Genomic DNA, 13,112 nt, shown 5'->3' with positions numbered 1-13,112 from the left:
GGGTAATTACCTTCCTCTGACTCCTCTCCGGGGAGTAGACTGCCAAACCCTGGGAAGTCTCGTCCTATGAGGACTGGATAGGGGAGATTTAGGACTACTCCCACCATCATCTTAGTGGGGTTTCCGAGGACTTCTACTTTTACTGGGATGGTCAGGTAGTAATTGACATCCCCATATACATAGGATATTCCTGTGCACTTGGCCCGAGATTGTTGGTCTTGCCCGACCAGCTTTCCTGAGACTAGAGTGACTGAGTCCACGAACATGGTGGTCTCTATGCCATTCATTTTAAATGGTCTAGTATACCTATGAGGGACCATTGCAACCTCTACTAGATTTATTAGGTTGCATTGTCCTCCTATATCTCCCAGGTCGCATTGCATGGGTTCTTCTAGGTTTGGGCACTGGGCAACTATATGCCCTATTTCCCCACATGCCTAACATCTGTACTGTACTTAGGGCAGCCCCCTATTTCTTGGGCTTTTGGGCCTTACCCCCAGAATCTTTCTCCCCCAGTCTCCAAGTCTCTCTGTGATCTCCAGTTGCTCTTCAGCCTCCTTTCTCCCCTCCATAATTCTGCCTGGGGCTACGGCAACCCAGGCCTTTGGCACAGAGACTTGCTCCCTATTCTGGCGCCTTCCTTCCCCAGTGGTCTGAGAAGGTTCTTGGGCTGCTAGTCTCTCTCTACGAGGGCAACTAGCTCATCATAGGAGTAGGAATCATTTTGACTGACCTATCCTCGTATGTCCGGTTGTAGCTCTCTCATGTGCCTGTCCAAAACTATGATTTCCACAAGTTTCTCTGGGCTGTTGGTCTTGGGGTGCAGCCACTTCTGGGCTAGGTGGATCAAACAGCTGGGACCACGGGACTTTGTTGTCCCGGTATTTCCACTCATGGAACCACTGGGCCTTTATGGATGTTGTCACGCCAGACCTTGTCAGGATCTCCACTTTCAGTTGGGGATAATCTGTAACTGCTTCTGTTATCATGTCAGAATATGCCTTCTGGGCCTCCCCACACAGAAAAGGAGCAAGGATAGTTGCCCACTGGTCTTGGCGCCAGGCCTCCCACAGGGTCGTTCTCTTGAACGCGAGGAGATATGCCTATACTTCATTGTCCGTCATCATCTTCTGTAAGTAGTTGCTTGCCCGCAGCGGCTGGATCCCATGGGGGCCGTGCGTTAGGGTGGTCAGGACCTTTAGCTGGTTCATAACCTCATGCAGGGTGAATTGATTCTGGGCCACTTGGCTCATCAGTAATTGATTTGTCTCCTGCTGTATTCACACTGACTGCTGTTGGGTAGCCATCTGAAACCTGGTGGCCTCTTGCTGGGCCACGGTGGCCTGCACCAATGCCTTCACTACCTCCTCCACTTTTTTTCTTCTTCTTCTTGTTGGGGATGATTTACCCTGCCCCAAGATGGTTTGCCACAAAGTCTTGCTCATACATCCCACCCCTAACACTGTGTGTGGCAAAGTACCTTCACAGTCTCACCAGCCACAGCTGTTTTTAGCCTTGGTGAGGCGGGCTTTGGTAAAACAGTCCTTCTAGGATGCACAGGGGCAGTCCGTTCCTTCTCTTAGCCAGTCTTTTGGGCTTCTTTTTCTTCCCTGATGGGAGGGAATGCAGCCTCCCCTCCTGGTGAGACTCACTGTCTTGTTGCTCCTAGCCTACATTTAACATAACTGGTTATTACACGATTGCAAGGACTATAACTTTGAGTCAAATGCTTGCTTATTCTGCAGACGCTAAGGGGCTGACTCTCCTCTCATTTATGATGGCTTTGTGTCTGTGTAATTCCATTTGATTTCATATCTGTCTGGCTCTTTAAACTGTGCTCATCACCTGTAGTGGCCTGAGCATCTATTTTGCACCGTGAGTTCATCTCCAATTAAACAGAGAGGCTGCAAGCTCTTCAGAGCAGAGACCAAGTGTTCTTGTTTGTCCTGTAAACACCTTGTATGCCCTTGAGTGCTGTAAAAATAAGGAATGTTACCCATTGCTGAAGTGGGGGTTGCAAGTTGCTCTTAGTGCTCCTTAATCCTGGGGCTAGTATGCGGTGGCCTAGTCCCTCAGGACAGGTTATAACCATCTTTGCCCATAGCCAGTGTCCTCAAAGAGTTGTTATAGCTGCCAGGAATCACCGGGGAGGTGAGAGGGAAGGGCGCCCCAGGCCATGACTGCCTTTTCCCTGGTTACATTCTATGTGCTAGCAAGAGGGAGAGTAGTTCCTTAAATGCTGCTACATCTCTAAGTCACCCAACGATCACTGTCTGCAGACAAGATCTGCTGGACACCAGATCTACTGGGCTAAGGACCACTTTGTGCTAGTGAGATAGTGCATAGCACTTAAAGCGTGGCTCAGGGAAGGAGCATTTAAGTTGAAAAGCCTAGTCATGTCTCTAAGGATTTGTTACTCATAGGCCATATCTAGACTAGGCAAGAGGTTGAGTTCAAAATGGGCTAACTAAACCCAACCTAAACTTTACTTTTCCTAGTGCAGATATAAAATAATACTTTAGCTTGATTTTAGCAGGTTGTATTATAGCATATATTAAACAGATTTTTTTTAAAGTAACGTAATAGGGAAAGGGAAAGAGCTTGTATTCTAGAGGAAACGACATTTCCCTTTCAGAGTTACATTAAGTTTTTGATTAATAGAAAAAGCCCCCTCTTTTTGATTAATATTGTCTGTTTATTTTAAAGGCCTATGGGAAACACCGGAGTAAAAGCTCTTGGCCAGAAAACATGATTTTCAGATGAAAATGGGAACCAAAACATAAGCAAAACAAAAACCATTGTCTCCTCCTGCTAACGCAGTGATATGAGTTAAATGCATGCAACTACCACATGTTATCTTGTCTGTGGGTCAAGCTGCCAGTGGAAATGGTTTGCGGTACTCGAATTGTAAAATTAACTAGTACCACAGATGTATGTGGTCCCACTTTTTTGAGTCTTTATTTTTCCCAGATGTGAAACACAGAATTTGTTTAACTTGAAGTAAAGAACCAGGATACCAGGAAATAAAGAACTAAGTTTCAATTACACTATACATTAAAAAACCCTCATACTGCATTCAGGAATGTGTTTAACTTGCAAACTCCTCTTTACTAGTAATATACCAAGTTTACTTTCTACATATACTGTGGCCTCATATTTTTTCAGCGGCTTTTTTTCTGCTTTGTTAATGACCTTCTGATATTGCCCAGAGCACAGCCACGTTCATGGCTATGAAAATGTATAGCAATGTCTGCCTTGTGTCAGTGTGGAAAACCACTCATGGTCTAACCTCACCTGGAAAAGTGGCAGATATCGGAGAGAATACTCTGGGAGATGGGAAGACCAATGGCAACCCCAGCATGGTTCAGTGAGCTTCATATGAGTGAATAGTCAAATCACTTCCACATTTGGGCCTCAATAAGCATCCTAAAGACTGGGACAGATGTGCTCGTACTAGAAGGACATACAGCATTTAGAGTGTGTTTACACTGCAAAGAAAAACCCACGGCATCAAGTCTCAGAGCCCAGGTCGACTGATTTGGAGTTGCACGGTCAGGCTGTAGGGCTAAAAATTGCAGTGAAGTTGTTCTACCATGGGCTGGCACCCAGACTCTGAGACCTTCCTCCCTTGACAGGTTTCAGAACCTGGGCTCCAGTCCAAGCTGGAATGTCTACACTGCTATTTGTAGCCCTGCAGCTCGAGCATGAGTCGATTGACCTGGGTATTAAGACTCAGCACCATGGGTCTTTTATTGAAGGATTACACACACCCTATGACTTTTCCCCTGCATGTTAAATACTTCTCAGATGACAGTGTTAGCAGTTCCCAAAGTGCATTTAATTAAGAATGTCAAGAAACATTAAATGCTCACAAGACTGCCACTTGGGAAATACACACTTCCAGAAGAAACAAGGTGCCAGATGAGTTCACTGAAGAACAGACCGCCACAATAAAGCTAAGGCATGTGGATTCGAACAGTTAATTTATGAATAACTAAAGTGACATATTAAGGTTATTACAAGAAATTAATTTGATGCTGCAAAATTATTGCAATATATCTGCCTAGCACAATAATGTGATAATTGCTATATAAATCCTGGTATGTTATTACTCATATTAGTGTGTGTTCTGTTTTTTAAACATTAAAAACAAAAACAGGAGAGATAAGGGGAATGAAGGTTACTGTGTATTAAAAATTGTTCTGTCTGTACTTATGGTAATCACATAAAGACAAGGTGCTCGAAGCATTAGAAAAGAATTAGTATACACAGCTTGTATCATTATCATATTAAAAGTTAACATGTCATGTTGAGCACCCAAAATTAGAGGCCTCCTTATAGAATTCAATAACGAAGGCCAAATCCCTTAGAAATCCTAGGATTTTCCTTTTGCACGGCATGGTTTCTCTCCCTCACGCACAAACTCGTCTGTGGAATGGTATGCCACTATACCACTGCACATATTTAGCCCGTCCACCAAAATAGTCCTTTTGACTACTCCCAAAGCTCCTAACAACAGTTTCTCTCTGCTTCCTGAAATTACAGTGAAATGGTGCACCACAGTGCCTGGCAGTGGATGCCAGATCACAGCAAAGCCACTTAGGTACTTTACAGAAAATTACAGGGATTTCAGAGCCTTTTTTTCCCCCGGCAGGGGACTTATCCTGCAACCTTTAATCATGTGGGTAATCCATTGTCTTTATTTGGACTTCAGGGCTGGAGCCTATGAGTGGCAAGGGTGCTGAGGAGAAGAATTGTAACAAAGTAGGACATGAAATTCATTCAGAACAATTCATGATGGTTTGTCTAGTTACAGCAGTGGATTTGCAGTCAATATATTTTTTTGTATTATGAAAAAAACAAAAAGTCTATAGCAACTGTGATTCACATTAGTGCTGAGCTGAACTTTCCTCCATAAATGCGTTTCCCTCAGGGTTTATGGGAATGGGACTTGTTTGTTCTCAGCGATTTCCCTCCAGCCATTAATATGAGGCAATTGTTTGACCATTCTGTGTTTGTTTCCTTCTTAATGGAGTTCGTGTAATCAAAGAATTGGAACACTGACAAGGCAGTGATATAAAAGGCAGGTGACAAACAGTGGTCTCTGCTTATTGTATGGCAACTTGCTTATTTTACTGCTCCTTGTCCTCCTTTCTGCCCCTTCTCCCAGTTGTTTGATTCATTAACACTTTGCATCTTGTCATAATCTGAACTGTGAGCTCTCTGAGCCAGGAACTTTTTACGGCATGTCTGTTCAGTGTTTGGCATAATAAAGCACTGATCCTTCACTGGTGTCTCTAGGTGCTACTCGACTACAAATAAATAAAACCTAGTAATTAATGGCAGAATCTCTAGCAATGCACAGAACTTTTAAATGTCAGTAGCCACTCTCACAGTTCCTTAAAGTGATGGCAGTATCTACTGAGCAAATCATGTGCGTATGTAATAACTATTACACTTAGAATTTCATCTTAAAGAGAGTTTATAAAAATTAATTAATGACAATATCACTGAGGTAGACAGGTAAGTGTTTGTATTCTCATTTTACAGATGAGGAGTGGGTTATCCATTCCCTCACACTAATTTTACACCAGTGACTTTATTGGAGTTACTCCAGAATAGACAATAAGGCCCAAGCACTCTGACAGGCCAGGATTAGAGATTGGGGTTCCTGACTCTCAGTCCTCATCTCAGACCACTAGGCCACATTCCTGTCCTTTTCTATCTGTGAGCTAGACTCTCCAAACTGGCCAAATATCTCTTGGCACAAGTCTTGACGGGAGGAAAGAAGCCACAGCTCTTCATGGCAGCTCCCTTAAAGGAGATTCCTAGTCCTGAAGAGGGCTCTATGGAAGAAAGAATACAGTCCTAGGCTCCATTTCCCCTTCTAGGGCTGCAGTGGAAGGATGTGTTTCTCTCAACTCCATTGCCCTAACCTTGACCTGCTCACATCTCCTCCAGCCCACTCATTCCTCAGTCACCTGGGATAGCATGCAGACCAACACATTGACCTGCTGGGTCATAATGGTTCACATTCAAAACCTCCTAACTGATCAACATCATAGAAAACCAGCAGAGACCTCTGGTCAAACAAAGATTCCTGAACCATCCTCAAGCTCATCCCAGCTCCCTGAGATTTGGGTCTGATGTTAGCTTTCACAGGGACTCATAATAATTATCAATAATTATGTCTTTGCTAGACATTAGAAATACCATATACTCCAGTTTATAAGTCTGGGCAAGGCAAAACTCCCATTATAATCAGTAAGACCTGAGTAAGGATTAGGGAAACTCAGATTCTTAATGCAATATAAAAAGAGTGCACCTTGAGTTTGTGCAGAAGTTGTACAATGCATATATCACCTTTGGTTCTTTTACATATTGCCTCTCTTCATACATTCTTTTACTCCAACTTTCTGAGTCTTCAAAAAGAAAATAAACATGTGCTCCAGATTTAAAATGATTTCATGCCAGTGGTGGTTCTGTTGCTGGGGAATCAGGACACAACCCACTCAGAAAAAAGACGAATCAAAAATAAATTTGTCCCCAGTTGTGTGTGTGCTACAATCACCTGCTAATTTAACCAGAACTCATTCTTATAATCTAGACAAAAGCAGTGCAAGTATAGGCTGCTGCTGTGTAGCATACATTCCACCAGAGGTCTGCAAAGCTATAGCTAAAAGAATTCAGGAAAAGTGCTCTCACAGCCTGAACAGCACAACAACCAGTCACAGCACCATAGATAGCCCTTAATTATGGCCTGTTGCCAAGAGGAACTTAGCACGTGGAACTCCCAGTGGGTGAAAATCACCCCTGTGCATATGACAAGCACAAGAGTTATTCACCATGTAAGCATTTGTGCAGGCCCCATATGCAGCAGAGAATTTCATCCTTTGAGAACATCCACTGTTACATAAGATTAGGTTTTTAAAAAATGCAAGGAATATATGCAATCATACTTCAAGGAGTAACCTATCCAATAGCAGATGAGAGTCCGGAATAAAATTCCCCTGTGGGCAGGTCATTCCATCATTCTTTATTATGAAGTTTCTTGTATCTTCTTCTGGAGCATCTTCTATTGGTTTTTGGGGTGATAGGATGTTGGAATAGATGGACTGATCCAGTATAGCACTTCCTAATCCTAGGACACCAGTGGGCGTTTCAGATGCTCAAGATCAAGCCTTTAATGAGGCTCTGTATGTTGCAAGGGCAAGTTGCTGTGTCTCAATTAATGTGCTTGCAGCTGGAAGATTAAAGAGCAAATTAAACATGTTTGATCTAAAATCACAGTATCAATTAAACTTAGTGGGGCATGCTGAAATGCTGAAAAGGCATCTGGGGGAGGGAGAGGGAGAGGGAGAAAGGGGGCTATCTTAATATGAAGCCTGAGGGAGAGTTAATTAAATAAACTTCTTTAAAATTTGCAACAAAATTAAAATTAAACTGAAAATATATATATAAAAAAAGTCTACAAAGCAAATTTGCTGTCATGGTGAAACTTTAAGGCTGTTGGTGTGGACTTTTGAATACATTAAGTGTATTAGTCAGTACATATATGTTAGGTGCAGTTTACTCAACATTAATAGGTATTATGTGCATGGTATTAACATAATATACATTCTGTATGTTGGTTGGGAAGTTATATTAATTGAATGTTTTATGCTTTCTTCACAACTCTGTTTTGTCCATGTGAAGCATCCTTCAACACATTGGAAAATAGGAACCTTGTTAAAGCAAAGATGCATAAATACTTTGTACCAAGTACAGTTGGGGAGTACTTTCAAGTGGAATTTAGTATTCAAAATAAGATATGTGAAAGTGTAGGGATGTACCTTCAGATCAGTATCTGAAATGCTAGTATCCAAAATAAAGATAAGGAAGGTCCAGAACAACAAGTTAAGGAACTGGTACAAGCTGGTGGGTTGGATTTTAATAAAGTGTAAAAAGTTTTGTAGCTTGTAAAATCATCCTATAAATATTACTAGCTGAAGTCTTTGAAACACACCTTCAGTGTAAGAGAAACAAGCTGTGAAAATTTCTTCCTGGATGGAGGGTATATGTTATCTCCTTTTCATATTGTACTATTTTGTCTTTAGACAAACAGTGTAGCCAAGTTCAAATATTTGTTCTCTTCTTTTAAGAACAAACGGGGTGTGTACTCAAGCCATTGGCTGCACTTTGAGTCAATAAGTGTACATAGTTGGGAGCCCTAGTGGACCTCTCTGTTCTCTGTTGGAGAAGCTATACCCTGTCGTAGTTGCAGTGTACCTATGTAGCCAGGTCTGTATTTGTGCATAGTTAATAAACAACTGGACTCCAGCTGTGCCTGTGTGATTATCCCCATATTTGTAATGTCGTGTAAAGAGGAAGGACACAATGATATATAATATGGTTGGGTTAAACCCAGTGTATGAAACAATGAACTGAAACCAAAGCAGGGCCTGCAGGAGCTGTGCCTGGACCACTTTGTTACTGTTACAGAACTGGGATGCTGATTCTGACTTTTACACTAGTTTTAGATAGGTGTTACTCCACTGAGTCCAATGGAGTTATTTCACTGGTGTACGTGAGAGTAGAATTTCTGTCCACGTACTTAAAAGCAGGTGGAATGAAGACTTTGTAGTACTCTGAAGAATAACAGCGAGGTGCCAGTGTATTTTATAGGAAAAGAGTAGAGGCCCCTTAAAATAGTTTGTAATACGTCTAGTGAGGCTTACTATGCTCTATGTTACAGAGTCCCAGAAACTGGTCAGAGTAGCAGTAGGTATGTAGCTTCACCTGACATCTCTGTGTATATATAATAAACATATTTATTTGGGACCACACTGTGCCCTGTGGTTTCTTCATATTGTTAGTGGTTTTTAAAGAACAAAAGACAACAACTGGCTATGCACCAAAATAAATCTTTAATCTACTTGCAATGTATATGGAGGAGAGAAGGTGTGATCCCTGGTGATGATTTAGCACCAGAACATAAGCAAATCATTCACTGTGGTAAGTGTTCTCATTATCACATGTCCTCCCAGATGCTATTTCAAAGGATGCAGCTGGTCTGATTTCCCTGCTTCTCCTGCAATGATGTCTCAGCAAAACTCTAGCAGTTTGCCACAGTGCAGTTCTTTCATTTAGTTAGCCCATGGTCATTTCATACTTCTGTGCCTTCTTATAGACATGCACAAAAAAGTGAATATACATTGAGCTGCAGGAAGACTCAAAATTGGAGGGGATGAAAAAAATTTTGAAATAAAAAACTGGGACAAATTATTTGCAAAAATGCCTGTTTTTCAACCTGGGCTGTAGCTCTGAGGGTGGCAGAGTTGCAGTGCTCTAGAAAGCACAGAGAAGGAGGGGAGCCCTTGCTAAGGATAGCTTGTACCCAGGCAGTATTGCAGAAAAGAAGGCCCATTTAAAGGGCTACAACAGGCACACACAAGACTTTTTTTTAACGCTTAATTAGAAGAGTTACATTTTGAGAGTGCAGTTTTTAAAGTTTCACCTTAAAAAGGTCCCATTTCAGTACAAATGCCAGTCTTCTGTAGTCCTGAAATCATTCATTTCCAAAACCTCTGACTCAGCATTAAATCTCAGCTCAGCAATTATAGCTCAGAATCAACTCTGCCCTTTCTGATGTAAACAGTACTTGAAAGCCACGTTCTTTTACTGACAACAGCAAGCTCAAGGGCAAATCTCTGTGCCCTTGGACAGTTTTTGCTAATTCCTGATACAGCAATACAAGGAAAATATTATCATGCATGTAGAACTATCCTGAGAACGATCCTGTAGCCATGCATACTAGCCACATATTTTGGGAATAATAATAACATTCAACCAAAAAATATCTTTTAATAGTATTTCATCTATTCTGTACCTACTGCTTAGTAGAGCTGATGATGCCCTGGAAGAAATAATTGCCAGAATGGGATGTTTAGAGTAGGTTGAAAATTTTCCTAGAAAACATTTTCCATTTTCATTGGAAAAAGTTGATTCAACAGACAGGAAACATACTGTGATAGAGCAGAGAAACCCCACACCAGCAGAGAAAGGGTTAAAGAGAGCCTGTGGGTCCAGCTAGCCCTGCCTCGTGATACCTGCAGCCAGGACTGGAGGAAGAAGAAAAAGAGAAAACCTGGACAGTTCAAGGCTGACAGGCAAAGGATCAGGATGCAGCTCTGCCTCTCTGCATGAGACTTCTTTCTCCCTTAGCGGTTGTTCCAGCTTGCATGTTGGCAAGACTGTATAAAGTGATATGATGCCTGAGGCTGATGAATTATTAAATCTGACAAATAGACAAGTGAAAACTCCAACAAATCTACCATGTGAATATTTTAAAGCCGTGGAGGCCCAAGTAAGCCTGTTTATAGGCCTCTATCCACCAGAACCCAAATTAGGCAGCAGGTCACTGGAATGTCAAAGATAGGGATGGTCAAAGTCGGGATCAGCCTCACTCCAGACCAAAGGGCCCAGGCCCAACAGTTGATTACTGCCTTCTCCACAGTATTCTCTATCCAACTTGGGTGAACCCATTTAATTGCCCATGATATCCAGACTGAACCTGGACTTAAAGTGAGAGACTCCTTTTCTAGAAATTGAGGGGAACTGTGAAGCAAGAGCTCCAATAAGTGCTAGCTCTGGGAGCAATCCAAGAGTCATTTAGCGATTGGAGAAGCCTAGTGCTGGTCCCTAAGTCTGTTGGTATCACCTGTTTTTGCATAGATTTCTGGAAATCTATATCAAAAACTGTATCACAATTTAACATATACCATATGCCACATATTGACAAACTACCTGACCAACGAAGTAAGGCAGAGTACGTCACCACCCTGGATCTGACAAAGGATGTAGTGGCAGATCCCCTTGACATCTGAATCCTCGGGGGGGACGAGGGGGACTGCCTTTTGGTCTATTTCAGTTCTAGACAGTGATGTTTGGTATGCAGAATTACTGTGTTTCTGACCAGGAAAGACTGTTGAGGAGACTGAGGAATACCTAGTAGTGAGTGGATTTTATGTTTACTTTAAGGACATTGTGGAGCCAAACCACTTTTACCTCCTAACCCCCCTCCCAAATGGGCAAATGTTATAGAGGTGCCCAGTGAACACAAGGGATAGAGATTTCCCCTCTCTTTCCCAGGCAGACCAGTGGCCCCAGCAGGATGATGGAATGGTCCACAAGGGAGTGTTACTCCAGGCAAGCCACTACCTGTGCTGATTCCATAGAATCTTTTGATGGACACAGGCAGGTAGCTGATTCCCTCCCACCCAACTGGTGGGCAAATGAACTGCTCAGCTCCCTCGCTGTCCAGAAAGATTGCCAGTTGGCTGGATCCTTGCTTAGATTTCTGATTGTTTGTTCTGATTTGGAATGAAAAAAAAATCTGAAATGTGACATTTTCCACAGAACGGAAATTCTAAATTCTGCACAGCTCTAGTATTGTTCAACAAATTTTGCTGTTCTTCTCCAAATAAATTCAATGATCCATAGTACTTCTTTTATATACATTTCTCCAAATAATGTATTTGTCAAACAACTTGCGAAATTCCATGAATCATGTATTGTGAACAATATTATACAAATTTTACATTTCAGTATGTTCTCAGTCTGCATAATGAATATATTTCATGCACTTTATATGACCGACTTTTACATATATATGTTTGAATGTCAGTCACCCAGAGTCTTACAATACAAATTAAGTCCCTGAGTCTGTAAGGAATGAGAACATGTGTAACTCTGTGCACATGAATAAGCCCAATATTTCAATGTGTCTGCTCATGCAAAATTTCCAAGTGCTTAAGTATTTGCAGGATCAATGTAAATATTTGTGAGCAAATAATAAATATCCAATAAAAATAACCAGAAACATTCTGAGACCACCTGAATCCTTCCCAGCTTTATTATTCTCAGGAAGACTGGTTAAATATTGGAAAAATTATTTGAAATTCTCTTAGCTAGATTATGCTGTCTGTCCGAAATTAGGTGAATCCTAGGGAGGGTTAAGGTGTCCTCTGTATATTTCAAAGTGTGTTCTTTAAATATATATTTATTTAAGAAAAACATGATTAGAACAGTCACAATGAAAATAAAAGATGGGCTTCTAGTCTGATTTCCTGCATAAGACAAGATGCAAAATTACAGCCAGTTACTGTATTGAGCCATCTTGTATTAAGCCCAGTAACCAGTGTTTGACTAAAGCATGTCTCCAAACACAGCTTATTGGACTAGATCTGTATCCAGGCTTCTCCAAAGTTCAGTAGCATTTGGAGCCAGGGCTTTGTTTATGCCCATCTCCGGTGTAGAGTGCTGTGCACTAGGCAAGGTTGAATCCCAAGGTAGAGATGACATGCAACTAAAAAGTGCAAACTATATCTTATCTGACATGTAAGTAAGAATCTAATACATGTGTTGCTTGATTTCAAAAGCAGAAGTTTATTGTATATACATGTTAACACATTTATAGCAAATCACGATACAGTTTTGGTTTGAAGCTTTGCTTTTGGGCTGACCAATTAACACCTCATTGTCCAGTATTATATTTTTAAATAGGCCTATTGTTTGTCCTCTCCCTAGTTGATCTATCAGGATTGGACAGACCTACAGGGAAATTCTCCAGGGGCACTTAAGGCCTGTAGTACTCCCGAGACCTGGCAAAGCAGTGGCAAATGAAGTACAGATCAATTTTTCTGTGGATCCAAGTCCTTGCTGTACGGGGTCCTAAAGTTGAAGAGAGTTTAGCTCCTCAGATCTACCAGAGGGTCCCACTGCTGGAGAAGGAGGTGGAGAAGGTAAGGATTTAAGTGGAGTGGGAGCTTGCACTGTTTCCTCATATTTGATTTCTGCTCACTACCAAGTTATACATTTTGAGGAATGGTCTGAGAATACCCCATAATGACATCCTACATTCAAACACAAGAGGCAGGAGGGTAGTGTGTTTGTCAGGCCAACCCCTGATGCAACTGCACCCATAAAAGAATCACAATATGAAGCAGTAGCGATGGTCTGTTTAAGCCTCATGCATTTCCAAGTACCTCATGCTTGGATGAAAGCTGCATTCTGCCCACCTACAGTGTGAGTCAACTCTTGTAATTATTGTCAGCGAATGTAAATAAAGCCAA

At 41.7% G+C, this 13,112-nt stretch overlaps 1 protein-coding gene across 1 annotated transcript in view; it reads left to right on the top strand.

Moving 5' to 3' along the window:
* The first annotated feature begins 12,714 nt into the window (after nt 1-12,714).
* The window catches only part of CD36 (CD36 molecule), a 91,428-nt gene continuing 91,030 nt past the window's right edge, over nt 12,715-13,112 (top strand). The window contains exon 1 of the mRNA XM_050936925.1: nt 12,715-12,782. The gene's annotated coding sequence lies outside the window, so the exon portion shown is untranslated. The remainder of the gene's footprint in view (nt 12,783-13,112) is intronic.

This window comes from Gopherus flavomarginatus, chromosome 1 (genome assembly GCF_025201925.1).
Source record: "Gopherus flavomarginatus isolate rGopFla2 chromosome 1, rGopFla2.mat.asm, whole genome shotgun sequence".
Lineage (NCBI taxonomy): Eukaryota > Metazoa > Chordata > Testudines > Testudinidae > Gopherus > Gopherus flavomarginatus.
Note: the sequence above shows the minus strand (reverse complement) of the source record. Positions and strands in the feature narration are given on the sequence as shown.